Here is a 21,278-nt window from a genome sequence, read left to right as displayed (position 1 = left end):
ATTTAGGTGAAAAACTTGTAAATGAACAAGAAATTCATCAAAAAGAATTAGAAGATAATTAAAATACTATTGATATATCTAAGTCTATTGATACAAATATTTGAATTTTTATCTAACTCTATCCCTTTCCTCATTTGAATTAGGAAAAAAAAAAAAAAAATCTATTGCTACAAATATTTATGACCTAGGCCAATAGAAAAATATTGATGCAAAATTAAGGAATTTATTAGTAGAAAATGGGTCCAATAAGATAGTAATATAGATTTTCCTAAAGATGAGAACTCTAAACATTTTTTTAGTACATATTATATATGGAAATTATCAAATGTGGAGAAGCATAATAGAAAATTACTAGTTTATTCAAAAGATATAGATAGAGTATTTTGGAGAGAATAATGATTTTTAAATAAAAATATAATAACAATAATATTAAAATAAATATTATTTAATTAATATTTAAATATTTTAAAAAATAAAGCACCATTTAAAAGTTTCGCCTAAGGCCTTAAAAACATTGAGCCGGCCCTGAATTAACTCTTTATATTAGAGTAATGTTACACTTATAATTCTTTTACAACATGTTGACACATGTCAACATGTGATTGGAACCACGTTACTGTTAAAAAAAAGTATAACACCCTCCAATTACATGTTATAATAGTCGTAGGTTTATAAAATAGAATAATTGTTGACAACAAAATGTATTTCTATTTAACCGTGGGTCTTGTAAGTGATATTCATTATCGCGACTCTCATCTATAATCAATAGTATGTGAATACATAATTCAAGCATTTCTATGTCTTATTCTTTTTTTTTTTTCTTCGGTTAGGATCAATTGTGGGAAAGACCCACCCTTGTTTTTTCCTTTTTTCCCTTTCCCGCTTTGAATAAAAAATAAAAAATAAAAAATAAATAAAAAACTCATTGAGCGGGACCCATCATGACTTGAACTCTTTCCATACGTTTCTTTGTAACCTATAAAGTCCCTGTCAAGTCAACCAGTGGGATGAAATAAACATGTGGTTTCTACTTTTTAGCATTACTCTTTCACATTTTGTTTGAATAATGTTACATACTACACTATTCTATTGGGTTGATATTGTAGTGCCCATCAGTCCCTAAATTTTTTTGTTCTAACTGTATAAATGATTGCCACGTCGTGCACCATTAAATCTATAAAATTTAATCTAAATCATAAAATCCTATCCATTCACTTAAACCATAAAGGAGGATCCTATTCCATTATAACTATCCCACCTTTCCATACTTTCCACCGTCGTAAATTAACAAAAATATTAGCAAACATCATTAAATACGTTTACATATTAAACACAAAGATTTTTACTCTTTACGTCTCTCATGAAGTCTCCAATTCCCTATGCATGTATTTCCCATATACACTTGTTTCATGTGCTTGTTCATGAATCATGAACCATGGTGGAGAATCCAATCATGGGGTTTTCAATAAACCTCTGTGTTTTCTTCTTCCTTTTCTACCTCTTAATACCCTTTTCATCTTCTTCTTCTGGTGGCACTGGCCATGATATAATGACATATGTGAGACACAAAGTCCCAGCAACTAAGCTCCAGCCCTACCACTGGAGTTACATAAGAGGTTTGCGCTCACGATTAATCTCTGTTTAAGTACAATTTTAATCACGTGTATATAAATTTTTTAGACACCCGAATGGTTTTCAAGGGTGAGTTGTACATGTTTTCATTGTGCGTACATATATTAGGCTTGTTTAAGAACTTGCTTAGTAGTGAGAAACAGAATTAGACTTTCTTATAAGGAGTCAAAGCGTGAACGAGAAATCAAGCCTAACTTTTGGTTCGGTCCCTTGTTGAGGGAGTAGTTGCTAGAGAGAAGTCCATGGTTTTTTTTTTTTTTTTTTTTTTCTTTCTTTCTTTCTTTCTTTCTTTCTTTTTTATTGGTTATATATCGAAAGAGAATGCTAAGTGTTTTGGGATCTGTAGTTTATAATATCTGGTGCACTCGAAATGAGATCAAACATCCAGGTCATCCAAAAACAGAGGAGCAATTGTTGAAGAGAATTTTGTGGGAAATCCGAACCAGAGTAGTTGGGAAAGGAAGGTTTCCAAAAAATAAGGAGAACCTTGTGTTTTGCTCTTTGTGGAATCTTTCTGCAGAAGTGCTTTGCTGATCAGGCTGTGGTTGTGGCCCGCTGGTTTTGTTTTGTTTTTTGTTTCCTGATAGTCTTATGGGATATAGCCTCTGTGAGGTTTTGCTTTTAGGCCTTCTGTAGGGTCTGTTTTTGGTGATACTTTGGGTTTGGGGATTTGTTTTGTTGGTTTTGGTGGTTTCTTTTTCTGCAGTTTGTTTCTGGTTTAGTTTGGTTTGTTAGCCTTTGTGAGGTTGTGCTAGCTGGTGGCTTGTAATTGGTGCTTTGGTGTTTTTGGTTTTTAGCTTTTAATGAAGTTGCTTATTCATAAAAATAAAAACAAATAAATAAATAAAGAGAATGCTAAGTGTTCTCCTGATGTTCTTCTCGTGTATTTTATAAAAAAAAAAAAAATGTTGCTCTTATTTCTCTCACTTGGTTTTTATAAAATAATTTTTACCAAGTACGAGAAGGATACCCGGAAAACACCAGGAGAACACCTCCTACTTGCTAATGTCTTTCTATTAAGAATCATAATTGAAACAAACTTAAATCCTTTCAACCATTTCAAATTCTTCATGATCTTAACAGTTGTGGGAGCATATATGCATGCTTTTTATTTCAAAATTTGATATATATTATACTGTTTTCAATATAATTTGTTGCAGTTGAGTTGCCACCTCCACCTTCTTATGCATCAGCATCCATTGAAATAGCATCAGATGTAAAACTGGCGAGTTTATCCAAATCTTTAGCAATTGCTTAGACCTGTAATTTGTTATTCAATTTTAGAATTTTCATTTCTTGAAGCCTAATGCACCTCCAAAATGTTTCATCCTCAAGAAATGCACATCTGCATCACAATTGTTACAATGCTTTCTGACTTTCTTTTTTTTGGGTTCATAATTAACCCTTCAGAACCTTAAGAAGATAGTCAAGCATCCCAAAAGAAAGTTTCCAATCATATGCTTTCGAGGCGGCGGTCCGCCTCTTCCCGACGTCTCAGAAACTGCTATAAAAGGTTTATTTAAAAAAGCAATCTCATGAGAAGTAGTTTATAATTATTTATCTTTGTGTTAAGTATTTCACGGTATTTTGTGGCGGTTGATGATTCAATTGTGCAGTTTATACACATCTTAGAACAAGTCTTATGTGTTTTTCTAGTGCTAAATCATTTGTCTAATGGATCTTCTGGAGAAATACAGAATCTTCAGAATATAGAGCAATGCTATCCTCAGCAGAAAAGGATGAAATTCAAATTGACATCTCAGCAGGTTGTTGCTTTTACAGTTCTAGGACTATTTTTTTGCTATAAACTTGCTTCTTTTAGTAACACGCAAAAAACTTCTATGCAGATCACACCAGGAGTTTATTATATTGGCTTGTTCAATGGAATTGGACCTATTAGAACTCAATCAAAGATGGTATATTTTTAGCACAAAATTTTAGCCTTAGAGTTATACAGTAACATGTATATTACCATATGCTTTTTCATGGTTGAAATTTAGTTATTAATTTTATTGATTACTGGTTGTTGCCTAATTAGATAAATGGAGGCTCGACATACACTTTCAGTGCAAATTTAACTGTATAAGGCTGTTTGAACTCTACAATGTGGGGAGAGCACTGTGATTTGGCAATTGATGGCCTTTCCAAGGTGCAACATGATCCAAATCAGTTTGGAAATAAAGATGAACACTTTGTAGGAAACATTGCCAGCACTCACTATTCTAGGGCCATATGCACAAAGAATATGGATATGAATGTCTACTTCTTGGATGTAATGGAGGCAGCAGAACGATTGACAATCAGATTCAAAAAAGCTCCTCATTTTCATTCAAGGAACGCCAATGTATCTTCAATAATGTTATATGCTAGACATAATGCAATTCCAGACAATACTTTGCATGATTATTCATCTGATACAAGTCCTTTGGTTGTCCATCTACCAATGGCTGGTAGATGGTATTTTTCCATCGAGACGGTTTTTTTGTCGAATGTACACAACGGGATGCGCGAAAGAAACATGAAACTTTGCTACTTGGTGGAGTGGGAAACCAATGCATGCCAAGAAGGAAAGGCTGGACCAAACTGTACTTGGGAAGGACACATTCTTAAGGTTTGTTAGTGCTATTTTGCATGCTGCTCACTTATGTTACCTATTTTGAAAAATATGTTTGAAATATATCAATCTGCATGGAAAACATAAAGCATCATTTTTATGTGGATTCTTGCAGGCAATTCCTAAAGAAAACCCAAATGTTCGTTCAGTTTATTTGCCAGAAAGTGAAATTGTATCCTCAAATTCAATTTCTTTCTCTTTGGATCCCTTCTTAAGCAAGTCAGCATATGGAGATAGATTAGACTATGCTTGGACATATTTTCTTCTGAATTCTACAAAAGGCACAGAAGGCAATAATCTTCACATCCAACTTAGAACAGACACAAAATTAAGTTATGAGTTATATGTTAGATTTGGTGGATTACCATCACTTAATGTGTGGGACTATAGTTATTTGAACCAGAGAAGCAACTGCAACAGCAGCTCCATGTTTAAATTGTATCTTACAAGTCAAAAAACAATCAATTTGTATATATTATATCCCAAAACAGGACTTTGGACAATTGGGTTAAGGCATTCGGCTGCTATAAATAATTCTTTGAGCAACCAAACAACAATGTCCATCTCAAGGATAAGTTGCCCAAATCGATGCTTTGATCATGGGGCATGTATCTATAGTGAAGATGCAAGCAAATCAACATATTATAGGTATCACATTTTCTGTATATTCTAGTTCTATAAGTTGTTGAAGTAATTGTGGCTTTTTCGTCGATTCCATTAACCCATTTCCAAGTGTTTTCCTCAGCTACTGCACCTGTGATAGAAACCATGGGGGATTTGACTGCAGTATCAAAGTAGTATCAGCAACAGGTAATAGATAGAACTACTCTTTCTATTCATAGTCATAATTTTTCTTTTTCTTTTTTGGGATGATTAATTTATTTTCATTAATCAGAACAAATATAATACAAGCACACTCTAACAAGACAGCTAGAACCTCAACAAATAACAAAACACCCCAACAATTACAAACCAATCAAACAAAACTACCCAATTGCAACTGAAAAATCTATATACGACTCCAAACAACACCTATTCTGAAAGTATAGGTGTTTCACACAATATTATGCGGAATTAGATCTGACCTAATAAATAATAATTAACCAAAAACAGATATGCAATGAACAATAAAGAACACATATATTTTGGTTACGAAGAGGAAACCAATTAGAGAACTCTCTAATTGTAAAACCTCTCCGAGGCAGCCAAATCCAAGAAATCAACTAACTCAATAAAAGAATAAAGGATTACAAGATGTTCACACTTACAAAACCTTTGCAATTGACACGATTTTGTATAAGACAAGCGACAAGCGACCTACTTGTCTTCTACCGCAGTAGCCCTTTCCAGAGACAACTGACACAATCTTTCTACATGATCTCCATTCATCGGAACTCCGGTTGACTTCAGTTCAACAATCAACAAGTAAAAACAAACGATCACTCTAAGAGAGAGAACAGACTCTACTCTCTTAGCACACGATGGCGAATTCTAGATGCAGAAATTTGTTACCCTTCCAGATCTGTTGAGATCTGTATATATAATAAAAATACCCCTAGTCTAATTAGACTCAAACTCTAATTGAAAAAGACGTAAAAGCTACGGGGCGTTCGGACGGTAAGTGATCCCATCCGGACAGAACTAGGCAAAAACTAGTTCTAATACACTGTGCGTCCGGACGGAAAGTACTCTCGTCCGGACGGCACTAGGTTAACATCGCTAACTTCAGTTCTGTTGCGCAGCACGTCCGAACGGTATTTCAGACGAGACTTCAGACGAAGCTCTCAGGTTTTCTTGTACGACCATCTCGTTCGGACAGCTTGTAGACACAGTTGCAGACGAGGCTCTCGGGTTTCATCTTCTCATTCAGTCTCCTCGTCCAGACGGCTTGCATAAGCGTCAGGACTTGCATAAGCGTCCGAACGGGCTTGAAGATTCTTCACTATTTCTTCCTCGATCGCATACTACACACTTACAACGAACATGTTAACCACACGTATTTTGTTCACATGAATCCAGCCAAGACAAACTAAAACTAACAAACTCCCCATTTGGCTATTCAATGACAAAATATAAGTACGTTTTAAGAAACCAAGGAACTGAGACAAAACATAAACACAACAACAAAAATAGCAAACGGTATACTCCCCATTTTTGTCACGAAGGGCAAAAGGAACAACACAAAACCAAAAGGACCACAATATCTCCCCTGAATGCAATGTGCTACTACCCCTTTTATCACAAATGATCAAAAAGTTGTCTTCCATGAGAACTCCTAATCTCCCTATTGGAGGAAATCCTTGATGCTCTGTATCTCACCTTGAAGTGTGGTACGTGACTTATCCATGTTCTCTCCTAGAACCTGCACTTGAGAAGATAGTTCTGCAAATTTCTCAAGCATCATGGACATGGCATCTTGAGGGATGGAAGTTGTGCTGCTGGAGGATGTTCCTGCAATGTCCTTGAATCGGGAATTGTATAACCTCATCATTTCCTTAGCTTTGAACCGATCATTGTACGGTAGTTGTGACCTTGTACACTTCCTTGAAAGCTCGGCCATGGTACCTACAACACTCTTAACTCCATGTTAGTATATATAGATATAAAAACATAGTATGGAGTAAGATTTTAGATTTGTGCAATATCTAGTTCAAGAACTTCAATGAGACACTTCATAAAATATGAGGTAAGCTTGTAAAATTGAACATGTCATAATCAAATGAGAGATATGCTATCATTCCCGACAACCACAACCTAAACACCAGAGACATTAAACAAGAGCAAACCAATTGAAAAATTAAAGCAAATGGTTCAAGAATATCGTTTAGACAATTTATCGAACACATGGTGTGCAGGAAAATTTAGACATGTGAAAAGAGTTCAAAGAAAATGGAAACACTCATGCCTAAATACATCACAACCAAAGCATTTACACAACCACAAGATAATCAAGCAAAACTATCAAAGCAAATCACAAAAATTTTGGAATTTCACACTTCAACCCAACTCTCAAAACCTAAGATTTAATCTTCTCAAAATTATGAAATGAGACAAGAATAAGATTTAGAGATCATACCTTAGGTGTAAAGAGATTGAAATATGTGTGAAAATGAAAGCAAGAGCCACAAAAATAAAGAACCCAAGAATTTTTGGGAAGAAAATGATGCTGCGGCCGAGAAAGAAAAAAAAACTGTCGAGAAACTGAGCTTTGCGGATTACATATTTGGGCAAACCCATTTGGATGGTCACTTAACACCATCTGGACGGTGAAATGAAAAGAAACTTTTTTTTTTTTTTAATGCAACACCTAATAACTTTGTGCACATAATCTTTTATGACAAAAACTCCATGTGATGCATGTGGAAAAAAAAACTGGAACCACTCGTGCATTTAGAACACATATGAGTCTACACAAACACATGGACCAAAGATTTATGAACATTAGTTAGCCAATGGGACATAGAAACTCATGTTGAGATGTGTCGTGTGTGAGAGTCAAATCTAATGTCAAGTCAAAGGAAAAAAAAAAAAACTAGAAGCACTCTGCAAGTGACAATGGTAATGATACACGGTTAAAGGCAAACCTTATAGTACTAGGGCCTAGAACCCCTCATCCTATGCATCCTTTTATAGAACAAGCATCATTTTACCATAATTCCTTTAGTAACCGTATTTTTCCACGATGAGTTGGTCACTGAGTGTTTCTATAGGGATTCATTCAGCATTAATGACATAGAACCGTTGTGTTCAAATATGCTCTTTTAGAGAAATGTCATATAGTATTTGTGCATGACTTAAAAAGAATGTAGGAATTTTTAGGATCTAGGTTCAACTAGCGAATTGGTAAATTTTAACCAAGTTTTGAACCATACATCACCTACATTGTGACTTTGAGCCATTTTCCATAGAAAAAAATAAGATCGACTCTGAAAAGTGCATGAACAACATATATAAAAGATCCCACTTGAAAAACTATACAACACTCACCATGGTCATGCATTATCAGAGACTCATACAGTACCTTATGCAAAGTTAGGTCCATTCTCAAAGGACACGACTTCACAAGAGAATTTGAAAGTTCATGAGTATGAGCACAAGGAACGAGTGAGAGCACTCAAGAAATATATATATATATATTAATTTTTAAATAAAAAAATTGAGAGACAAAGACAAAAACAAAGCAAACAAATAAAAAAAAAAATCAAAGACAAAACACAAACTAGAAGAAATAACGAAAATTAAAGCTACAAAAATTGTACTTGGACATTTAAAATGAGAGTGTAAATAACCATTGTCATAGGCATGCATTGTGCACACCTAATCTAGGCGAGTCCACTACCAATCCCCCTTAACGGGTGAACGGTATCAACCTTCTTAACCCAAACTTTCTTCATTTTGGGAACAGAATTGCGACTCTTATCCAAGTCATTTAACTGGGTGATAACACCCTTTAACATATTGAATAATTCTTATGACTATTCCTAAAATGAAAATCATTTCTTTTTTACTCATGATTATTCAACCAAAAACAATTAGGGCAAATATGCCCAATCTTACCATAATGATGACATGTAGGAATGAACCTTTGAGAAGGTTGGTTCCTTGGCATATGAGCACGTATCGGTGTAGAATGAGACACATATGAATCAGTTAGAATTCCCTTACCTTTCTCAGCTTTTGGAACTGGCGGATACATTACCTTCTTCTTAGCCAAACTCTCTTCTTTACACACTGGTTTCACAAAAATCAACTTTGAAGGAGCAGCAACATTAGTAGAAGAAATCGCAGATTTATCAAAGCCCAATCCAGTTCTATCAAAAGAATGTTTCTGATTATGCAACATGTGATTTAGCTTTTCACTAGAGAATTTTTTCAGATGATTTCTTGATTCATTAAGATCATTCTCTAGGGATTTCACTTTGGCAATTAACATGTGATTTTCAGACATCAAAGTATTATGAGTAGCATGTGAATCAATTAAGGCAATAGAAAGTTGATCATTTTCAAGATTAACTTCTTTGAGTTTCTGCCAGTGCTGCTTATTCAACTTCTTCAATTTAATGCATTCCACATATAGATCATTATAAGCATTTTGCAGATCACCCTCCTCTTCTGATTCATTATCACATATGCCATGTTCACTATCTAGAGAGTTAGACTCACTAGCCTCATGTTCACTATCATAAGAAATCCCAAAAGCTACATAATTAGCAACATTTTCTGTTTTTTCCTCATTGTCTGACTCATCACTTTCAGTCACATTAAAGGCCTTGCCTTTTGAATTTATCAAGTTTCCACAATCAGCACGAATATGACCAATACCACCACATTCATGACACTTACGACCACGAGATAATTTATCTTTATGATTTTTATCATTTTTGCCTGCATAATTATCTCTTACCTCATGACTAGGATTCACAGAATTTTATGATTCCCTATTTCTAAAATTTTCATTGTTTTTGAAAAAAATTTTAAACTTCCTAGCAATAATAGCTATTTCTTCATCGTCTCCAAAATCCTCATCAGAATGAACTACAGATTTACCTTTAGCAACCTTGATCTTAAGAGCAAGATTTTTTGAGCTTTTGGGCTTAGGTAACATGAGTTCAAATGTGAAGAGAGCCAACAAGTTCCTCTACTCTCATTGACTCTAGATCTTTGCTCTGTTGTATAGTAGTAATCTGAGGTATAAACCTCGCAGGTAGAGATCTTAAGATTTTCTTTATTATCTTAGCATCAGTCATTTTCTTTCCAAGATTAATAGTAGAGTTTCTAATAGTGCTAAGCTTAGAATAAAAATCATCAAATGTCTTTTCCTCTTGCATCCTAATCTCTTCAAATTGAGAAACTAACATCTGAATTTTTGAAGCTCTCACAATTTTAGTTATTTCGTGAGTAATTTCCAATGTTTCCCATGCTTCTTTAGCTATTACACATCGAGAAATTCTTGAAAATTCTTCGATGGAGATAGATGTGAAGATGGCATTTAACGCTTTGTCATTCGCAGACGAAGCACTCTTTTCATCCTTTGAAAATTCGGTAGTTGCCTTATCAGGATTAGTCCATCCAGATTCAACAAAATGCCAAACGTCCACGGATTTGAGATATACTTTCATATGAATTTTCCAAAACGTATAATTGGATCCATCAAAGATGGGAAGTGAGTTAGGTGCAACTATGTGAGACATTATGAGGAGTCTAGGATCACACTCAGGAAATTAATCCAAACAGAGTGAACCTGCACTGATACCAATTGAAAAATCTATATACGACTCCAAATGACACCTATTCTGAAAGTATAGGTGTTTCACACAATATTATGCGGAATTAGATCTGGCCTAACAAATAATAATTAACCAAAAACAGATATGCAATGAACAATAAAGAATACAAATATTTTGGTTACAAAGAGGAAATCAATTAGAGAACTCTCTAATTGTAAAACCTCTCCGGGGCAGCCAAACCCTGGAAATCAACTAACTCAGTAAAAGAATAAAGGATTACAAGACGTTCACACTTACAAAACCTTTGCAATTGACACGATCTTGTATAAGACAAGCACCCACTTGCCTTCTACCGCAGTTGCCCTTTCTAAAGACAGCTGGCACAATCCTTCTATGTGATCTCCCTTCATCGTAATTTCAGTTGACTTCACTTCAACAATCAACAAGTAAAAACAAATGATCACTCTAAGAGAGAGAACAGACTCTACTCTCTTAGCACACGACGGCGAATTCTAGATGCAGAAATTCATTACCCTTCAAGATCTGTTGAAATCTGTATATATAATAAAAATACCCCGAGTCTAATTAGACTCAAACTCTAATTGAAAAAGACGTAAAAGCTACGAGGCGTCCGGACGATAAGTGATCCCGTCCGAACGAAACTAGGCAAAAACTAGTTCTAATACACTGTGCGTTCGGATGGAAATTACTCTCGTCCGGACTGCACTAGGTTAACATCGTTAACTTCAGTTTTGTTGTGCGGCGCGTCCGGACGGTATTTCAGACGAAGCTCTCGGGTTTTCTTGTACGACCATCTCGTTCGGACAGCTTGTAGACACAGTTGCAGACAAGGCTCTTGGGTTTCATCTTCTCATTCAGTCTCCTCATCCGGACGTCTTGCATAAGCATCCAGACGGGCTTGAAGATTCTTCACTATTTCTTCCTCGATCGCATACTACACATTTACAACGAACATGTTAACCACACGTATTTTGTTCACACGAATCCAGCCAAGACAAACTAAAACCAACAACAACAACTAAACAACATATCATCACCAATCCCCCATCTTTCACAAAGAACAGAATTCAAATCAGACTTGGTGAACTTCCCTTTCCAATCGATTCTATGCTTAACATCTCATACCACAACTTTCAAAATTTGTTCTTCACCTCTAGGGATCGAGCCGTGCTTAATAGCATTCTTTTGCCACCATAAGTGATAAAATAGAACCACCTAAACTTAATTTGCAAAGATTAGCCATTAAATTCTAATGACTTTCTTTGGCAAAATGAAGACATTAGTCCAATATGCTTGTATATTGTACATAACGAAAGAAAGTAATTAAAGCCTCGCAGCAAAATTTAAATGCCTAAACAACCAAGAATCTACCCTCTCTCAGATCTTTTGAATCAAAACCTCACAATCTCTAAAAGAAAGTTTATGATAAATCAAAGGGACCCCAAGATACCTCATAAGAAAATACCCCTCATTCATTTGTAAACAATCACCAATACGCAATTTCAGCCCCTCAGAAACCCCAGAGTAGAAGAATGTGCTTTTTGGAGGGTTTGGATACAAATCTGAAATAGATGCAAACTCTGCCAAGACCTTCTTCAAGCTCTGAACTGTTTGTAGCTTGGCCATAGAGAAGAACAAGTTGTAAATAAAACATAAGTTGGTCAATTTGATTGGAGCACAACCAGGATGAATGTGCCATTCAAGACAATAGAAAAATTAGGGGAAGTGAGACACTGCCTTACCCAATAAACAAATTTCTCAAGAGCACCAACACACAATAAATAATGAAGGATTAAATTCCAATCAACCAAGTCATAAGCCTTCATAATATCCACCTTAATATAATAGCACACTTCGGCTACTCTATGGTAATTCTTGACAACCTCCTATGCCGGCATCACATTCTCTGCAATGTATCTGCCATTGATACATCTAGACCCTTGAGTAATCAACCAACCAATATCTTGATAATGCACTTATTTGTGTCGGCTAGTTTTTGCTTCTACAATATATAATGTTTGGAGGAATTGTAATGTTTTGAGACATGAAAATAATCCGTGCACTAAAGAGAAGCTTATTTAACGTATTAGATGGGAGGTGAGGATCCGGTTTGCCATAAAATATAGATTTAAAAAGACTAGAGGAAATGATATTCTTTGTAGTGCAAGGGGTATAGATGGGATATTGGTTTAATTTTGTGGAGATTTTATTTGCTTGTTTAGGTGTTTTCAGCTTTAGCTTTTCTTTGTAAACTGTTTTAGCTGCTTGTTAATGAAAGTTACTCATTCATATATATATATAAAAAAATAATAATAATAAAAAGAAAAGGAAAATGAAAAAGAAAAAAAGGAAAAAAAAAGAAAGAAAGAAAGAAAGAAAAGATAACATTACAACAAGAAATTGGCATGAAATCACTCATAACAGAAGGTTGGGGTTTTTAGGCACCAAAGTAATAATCGTCGAATTAACCTACTTCAACATTTTACCCAAAGTAAAGGAAGATTGAATGGCACAAATAACATCCTCGACAACAGTAGGCCAAGCAACTTTATAAAAGGCAACAAAAAACCCATCAAGTCCAAGGGCCTTGTTACTCTTCATAGAAAAAAGAGTGGCTTGAATTTCATATGCAGTAACTGAATTTCGCATATCATAGATACAAGCAGCATCCAACTTCTTGAACAAGCCCTAAAGACGCCCAGCCATAGTAGCATCAAACACCATATTAGAAGAACCCAAGAAGCCACTGGTAATAAGCGACAACAACATGTAAATAATTTGCTTTTTTTTTTCTTTTTTTTTTTCTCTGATTTGAGTAATGAATGTGCCATATTGGGATGTTTATCATTGATGTTGGTAATTGATCAATTTGAAAGTGGTGTATTGTCAATATCCTATTCTTTTTTATGTAGCATGTATGAGTTGAAATCTAATGTAGAGTAGAGATGGCATGAGATTTTTCTTATTGCATCAAATGCTACAGCCTTACTTCCTGCATTTAAGGTCCTTCAAAAGAAGGTAAGATCCAATTCATGATAGCTTGGTTTAGAACAAATTGTATCTGAAAATTGCTAATCATGACACTCTTAATATGCAAATTATATATGTTTTGTTGCCTTATGCAGGTATGTGCAGAGTGGGTCATCTTCATGTCTAGTGGAATTTCAAGCGCATTTTATCATGCATGTGATGTAAGTTGCTGGTGTGCTCTACCATTTCATGTGCTACAGGTACATGATATGATCTAGACATCTTCATCACTTCTACTATTTCTAAGTTTTGATATCAAGTTTTAGTACTACTTTGGTTTCAGTTTATGGACTTCTGGCTTTCTTTCATGGCTGTGGTGAGCACTTTTGTATACCTGACTACTATTAGTGAAACTGCAAAATGGACAATTCATACACTTGCAGCCATTATCACTACACTCCTAACTGTAGGCGGCGCAACCAGGTATTGGTAAGATTAGAAACTATTGATGACCTTAGATGGTCTATTTAACAAGATAATGGTGTATCTAACCACTTTATAACCCTGTAGGTCCATAAATATTGTTATTGTACTAGCAATAGGTGCTTTGGCATTTCTTGTTGGATGGCTGATACAATTCTGCACTCGATATAGAACATTTTCACTTCCATCAAAATCCTCGTTAAAGATACCTGAAAGGTATGCACTTATATTTAACATATAACAATCAAAGAAAAAACACTAACCACATTTGCGCATCACCCTAAAATGATTGGTAAATATAGACTTAGCACCCATGAGTATCTTTATAAACACCTATTCTATATAGGCTACTTATCTTCTCAATATGAGACATGGGTGCTACATAACATATTGATGAACTATTTATGCGAATAACAATTTTATAGAAGGCTAAAGGATAATAAGAATCCTTTCTCTTGGTAGATGGCGGAGTTTTGAAGTACAATTCCTTGATCTTATAAAGACAATCTATGGACACTTCCACTAGGGTTTTGTACTGCTTGGTTTCATTGCATTTTCCATGGCTGCATTAAGTCGGAGTATGGAAAATAATCAAAACTATTGGATTTGGCACAGGTACAAAGTAGACCACAGTTCTTACATAAATATGATCATCTTCATATCCTATTTTTTTAATTGTGCATTTATTTTTCAGCACTTGGCACATCTTTATATACACCAGTCCCTTTTTCTTTGTTTGTTCAAAAGCAAACACTCCAAATGCTGACAATCAAGAAGCACCAGCTACGACATCATATGAACTAACACAGCAGGAATCATTGCCTTGAGAGTATGGCGCATTTAATTATTTTCAAACTATGCAGCATATTTATGGACAAATATCATGTAATTATGCCATTTAATAAGTTTTCTTTTTTCTTTTTTCTTTTTTCTTTTTTGGGGTAATCTTATACCAATTGGTTTATTTTTTATTTTTTTTCACTTTCTTTTGGTTTTGATTGATGCGGTCAAACAACACTCTCAGAAAATGAATTTTCCTTTGTGATAAAGGTGAAAGATGCAATGACCATTGTTGGTATACCTATAAAGTCAAAAGTGAAGCAGTAGACAAATCATAGAATATTGATGGCAAAAGATTATCCTAATATGAATATAATTGCCTGTTTTAAATTCTTCTAGTTTAGTAATTTTTTATCCTAGGTAACTTTTTCTCTGTTTATATTGGATGGTATAAAATGCTGCGACTCTAGCAAATAGTTGCTTATCAGGTAGCTTTTACTACAACTTCCTTACAAAATAACATAGTACTTCATATGACACTTATCACATCAGCCATTAAATAATTAAATTTGAGTGTTATTAAGAGTACTACAGCTTTTACTATAAATTCCTTACTATCATGCCCGTTACTAAACAAATTAATTTATCTATCAAATTTATTGTTTAATTTTTCACACATGTTAGTGTCATGTGACACTTAATTTTTCACACATAATAACTCTTCTATATATATACCACATGTGCACCTGATCATGGCATTCACCTTAAGGACGTTTGCCCCAAAACAATGAGTTGGAGTCTAGAAAATGCCACCACTTTGTATCTAATAGCTAGGTTACATTCTTCATCTCACCACAAGATATCTCACAATACATTTTACAGAATTTATAGTAACCCAAGTTTAAGTAGGGTACTTGTAATTAAGTTGCAAAAAAAAGCTTAGCCAAAGGCTCAACTCAGGAAAGTTTAGTACTGGTGAAGCAATTTTTTTGAATGGTCAAATTGGCAACAAGTCACCTGCAAAACAAAGAAAGACTATCGAAGTGACACCAGTCTAAAAGGGGCCAGCAGAAAGCCTTTGATGCCAAAGTCAATAAGGTATCTTAGAAGAAGCTGAATGAAGAGAGTATGAGAGAAAGTAGAAGAAAATGATGATCTTACACTAATAAGAAAAAGTGTGAACTATCTTCTAAAGTTTGAATGTCAAAAAATTGTTCTCTAATGAATCTTTTCTTTTCAAATCAATAAATAATAATGAGTAAGTGGTACAAAATTTTGTATTGCAATGTAAATAAACTTAACAGAGAGAAGTTTGAATTTTATTCATTCTCTATTGAATCTAAACAACAATTAATATTTTCCTTTTTTAGCAGTAAATTATATGAAATTTGATACTGCAGTGTAAGTAAACTTAACAAAAAGAAAAAGAAAGAACACTTATATGAAGCAAAGAAAACAATACTAGTGGAGGAAATAACATTGAAACAAAAAACTAGGAAGGCCACCGAAAGGAGAGAAAAAGCTGCAGATCTATTTCATATTGAGATGAGCAAATCCACCATTGAATCTGTGGGACTCACATATGAGTTTCATAGATTCAATTGTGAACGAGATCGATGAACATCAGATGGGCAAGAGATGAATATGCAACGTTTCTCTAAAAGATATATATGTTTATCTCAATATGAAATACTCCGCAGCTTTCTCTATGCAGCTTTCTTGCATGAGATAAAATAGTGTACGTACTATTACAGTACTGCAACTTAACCTCAAAAGGTATGAAATGGTATAAAGGTTTATCTCATATTTTTAGCCAGCCAAGAACAAGCTTGATATCTTGCAAATATAGTAATTTTAGTTATTGAGGATAAACTCTTTCAATTAGGTAAGAATATTGCCAGATAAGGATAACAAGCAAGAACTCAAAGATAAAGATTAGCATGAATTTTGTATTTCAAAAACAGTTGTACTAATTTGTATCTCATCTGTAACTACATACGTGTATTTAATTAACCAAATGGATACATCTGATTCACACATTTTATCAAACATGTCGTGTGCGAATAATACCAAACAAGTACTAACTTGTCTTTTATGTAATAAATTTGCCTAAAACATATAACATTGAAATTAATGAATTTATAAATTTTTATAAATGAAATGAATCTATAAAGTTTTCAGTCCCTTGACATTAAGGTGAAATATTGTAGTGCATGCATTTTTTTTTTTTTTTAATATCAACATAACTTCTTTGTACTTCTCTTTTCGGCCTTCCTAATCTATCCATGGATCAAGATCCCAGCAATGGGGAAAAAATTGCCAGCCAAAACTTTTTGAAATCTTGCCCTTCAATATCATCCAAAGGTTTACAATCCACCACGTTTTTCACTAATAATAAAATATTAAAATATTATTTAAAGTTTAAAAATAAAATATAAAACAAAATAATAAAATAAAATATTAAAAATATATGGGGTGGCCGGCCACCCCCAAGTGAGTTATGGGGGTGGCTTCGAGGGCCGGTTGGGGGTGGCCAAAGCCACCCCATGGCCAAACCAACAAAAGATGAGAAAGACCCTCCATCACCAATACCTTCACAGCTCCGTAGCTGCAATTTCTTCAGCCTTTTGCAGCTCCGCCATAGCCAACTCAAGTAGTCAAGCCCCAATCGTGTGCTCGAATTCCTAATAAATAGAGACTCTCCAAGCCCAGTCTTGCATCAAAATCCTCATTTTCCCACACCCATATCCCCTTGCAAACTCAATTTCTTGTTTAAGGCCTCCCTAGAGCAGACAAGGATTGATAACTCTTTTAAAGTAGGAAAATTCACAACCCAACTGCAAAAAAGATGGGCCTAGAGAGATTGATGTAGAGAGAGGTGAGGTGGGTACAAGCTGAAGAGAGAGAATTCAGAGAGAAAAGAGAGAGGACAAGCCAAGACAGGGTCAGCCCACACCTTAGGGCCAAACCCACAAAATTAAAATTTTTTGGTTTGGCCATAGGGGGTGGCGGAACCACCCCCATGGCAAAAATGGAATGGCCCGCCACCCTATATATTTTTAATATTTTATGTTATTATTTTGTTCTATATGTTCTTTTTAAACTTTAAATAATATTTTATTATTAGTGAGATACTTGGCGAATTGAAGACCCTAGGATGATATTGAAGGGCCAAGATTTCAAAAAATTTTGGCTGGCAATTTTCTCCCCTTTGCTGGGGATCCTGATCTGGCTACATATAAATGAAAAATCAATGAGAAATGTTACGGTTCTTCTTAATGTTCTCCTTATCCTACGTGGATATTGTTTTCTAAAAAAAAATTATAGTAAATATATTATAAATTCCTGAGTCAAGCTGGCAAAACTGTAAAATTCCTAAGTTTTTTTTATAGATTTTTTACTCTCTAGGTTAATCGAAATGCCAAATAAATCTCCACCATTAAATTTTCTCAAATTTGTGTAACACCTGTTAGTCCCAATCAAAAACGCACCATTTTGCAACGTCAGAATAATAATTTTTTATTGATTTAATTTATTAAAAAAAAAAAATTGAACAAGCCACCCCTAACTTCCGCCCACCCCCGAAGAGGTTAGGGGTGGCCGAAAAGCCACCCCCAACCCCTATGGAGTATCTTGGGGGTGGCTTTCCGGCCATCTCAAGGGGCTAGGGGTGGCTTGCGGCCACCCCACGTCATAGTGATGGAGATCTCTGTCCGCAACTTCCACAAGAAAATAATTTGCTCGGAGAGCGATTCTCTTTCCGAGGGTTCCATAACCAGGCCTCTTTGAAAAGATGAAAGGAAATTGCAGAAGCGATGGAATCTGCAATGTAAGTTTCTCATCAATTTCATGGCTCAAAGCAGCCAAAAAGGTTGAATCTGAAACTAGTGGCAAAGCTGAGCACGACGCCACAGAAGAATCCTATGAAGCTAGAGCTAGTGGAAGAGGTCCAGCTTGAGAAGCGCCTGGTGAAGGTGCAGTCGGAAAAGCAGATCCCAGAAGAGTATCTATCAGAAAAGAAGTGGCCAGAGGAGCACTGATAAGGGAAGACGTGGGGTGGCCGGAAAGCCATCCCCAGGCCACCCCATAGGGTTTGTGGTGGCTTTTCGGCCCACCCTAACCCTAAAGGGGGTGGCTTTTTCGGCCACCCCTTCTGATGCAGCGTGACTTAGTGGGCTGCAGGGATGAACATCAATAAAGCAGCGGATATATATTTTTAGATCTTGATTCTATCAGTGATCTAAGAAATCTTCTTGACAAAAGCTAGATACTCTTTAGGTTTTTAAGGAAAATAGATGAATAAACTAAACTCTGAGTATTCTCATTAACCAAAATCAATAATAAACAACAAGTGCTTTCTCTGAAGGCTATAAGCATATATTTATAACTCAAAACCCAAAATCTAATAATATATGACATAAATACCTCCAAAACCCAAAACCTAATAAAATAACGAAATAAAGACTCCTAAAACCCTAACTCTACTAACACAATGAAATAAAGTCGGTTTAAGTAATTAAAATCTGAAAAATAACATAATGTCTCCCCGCGTGCGCTCGATCTCAGGCACAAGGGCGATCAATCGCACTTCCAGGGACTTGTGCGTTCGATCGTAGGATCGAGTTCAGTACTAGAACTTGTCTTCTATGATCTGCATCATTCTCCCCTTGTTGGAGAGAATTCGGCCGGTTCTTTCCACTGTTCTTCGAATGTCCAGTCAACTCATTCCACTCGCCATTCCTCAAGATCAAGACAAGGCAACACCCCAAAATAAATGTGATACTCTTCATCATCGACATACCTCGATGTTTGTCTGGAAAGCCCCACACACCACTTGACAATTCTTCGGATTTGCCGTACTACTCTCGTTCCTTTTCCCTTCGACGTGCTATGAAAATACTCAAGAATGAGTCAGCTATTGTTTCCCTTGTGAACATATAATTTTCCTCATCCGCATAAAACTCACCATAATCATTGTTAGGAGAATTTAAGATATCTTCAACACCAAGGAAATCAATATAATCAACATCTTCATCATTAAAATTAGGCACTTCACCTGAAAGGTCTTCATCAACCTCCTCATAATCGACAATGCCATCTGTGGGTTCTTCCTCTTCCAATGAGTCATCTTCTTCAGGATAGAGGCAGTCAAACATGGGGAGAAAACCCATCTTCTTCATACTCTTCTTCTAGGTCAGATGGCAAAGGTCTTTCAATTGGATGCTCCTCATTGACATCGTCATTATAGGTTGGTGGGGAATCCTAATCCACGAACCCTTATGAAGGATCTTCAACATCTTCATGCTCGAACTCTTCATTAGGGATCTCAGAATTTTGAAATTCCTCATCAACAGGTTCATCTTGCTCCTCCATATATAGATTGGGTAGATGGAGTTGAGGTTGGTGAATAAAGGTCAAATTGGCTTGTCGTGGACCCTCCGCTTCAATCTCTGCTTCCCTAAACACCTTTTTTTTTTTTTTTGATTTTTTTGTTACCATGAACTCTTCGGGTTGCAAGCAACCTTGGACTTCTGGTAATTTGAGTTTGAACTTGTTCACCCGCCGATGGGCATGAGCTTGCACACGGTGTTGAGATCCACGTGTTCGGCACTCCACAAATGGGTTTCTAGATCCACCCCCTTTGTGACCACACATGTTGGATATTCCGATAGTGAGGTATTCAATTTGATCCTCAATAGCCGCAAATTGCTCCTCCATGTGTTGCCGAAATTCAACGATAAATTTGTCTTCCACCCCCGCGTACCACAGTCTTGGTTGACGACGACGAACGTTCGGACCATCCATGTCGACTAAGTGATCGGTGGGGACCCCGTGTTGGGTGCGCGCACGCCCCTTCTTCCGCATGGTTAGACCTCCAAACCTCTCCTCCATGTGTCGCAAACGAATGTCGGTTGCTCCTTACAGCTGCCTCTGTGTGCATGTTCACTTCATTCATGTCCATCAAACAGTTGCCTATCCCAATTCATGGAAAGTAACTTGGGCTCTGATACCAACTGATGTAACGTGACTTAGTGGGCTGCAGGGAAGAACATCAATAAAGCAGCGGATATGTATTTCTAGGTCTTGATTCTATCAGTGATCTAAGAAATCTTCTTGACAAAAGCTAGATACTCTCTAGGTTTTGAAGGAAAAGAGAGGAATAAACTCAACTCTGAGTATTCTCATTTGGGGTGGGTATCGGTCAAAACGGTCTGGTTTTGGCTCTTATCGGTTATTAACCGATAATTTTCGGTTAAACGGTTTCTTAACCGATACTGAACCGATAAGAATTTTAACTGAAATTATCGGTTATAACGGTATACGGTTAAACGGTTCAGTTAAACCGGTTAACCGATTATAAATCTCACATTTTTCAGTGTTATCTACTTCTCTAACCCCCAAGCACCAAAACGCAAAAACTCTTACCTGAATTGAATCTTTGATGCTAAAAGAGAGGTTTGTGAGAGCAGATAGGGGCGGATGTTGCGAGAACTGGAAAGAGAAAAAAAAATGGAGAAGAAGGCCATTCTCCTGCAATGGTGAGAAGGAAA

This window comes from Corylus avellana, chromosome ca3 (genome assembly GCF_901000735.1).
Source record: "Corylus avellana chromosome ca3, CavTom2PMs-1.0".
NCBI classification, from domain to species: Eukaryota; Viridiplantae; Streptophyta; class Magnoliopsida; order Fagales; family Betulaceae; genus Corylus; species Corylus avellana.
The sequence above is the reverse complement of the archived record's forward strand: the minus strand, read 5'-3'. Positions refer to the sequence as shown.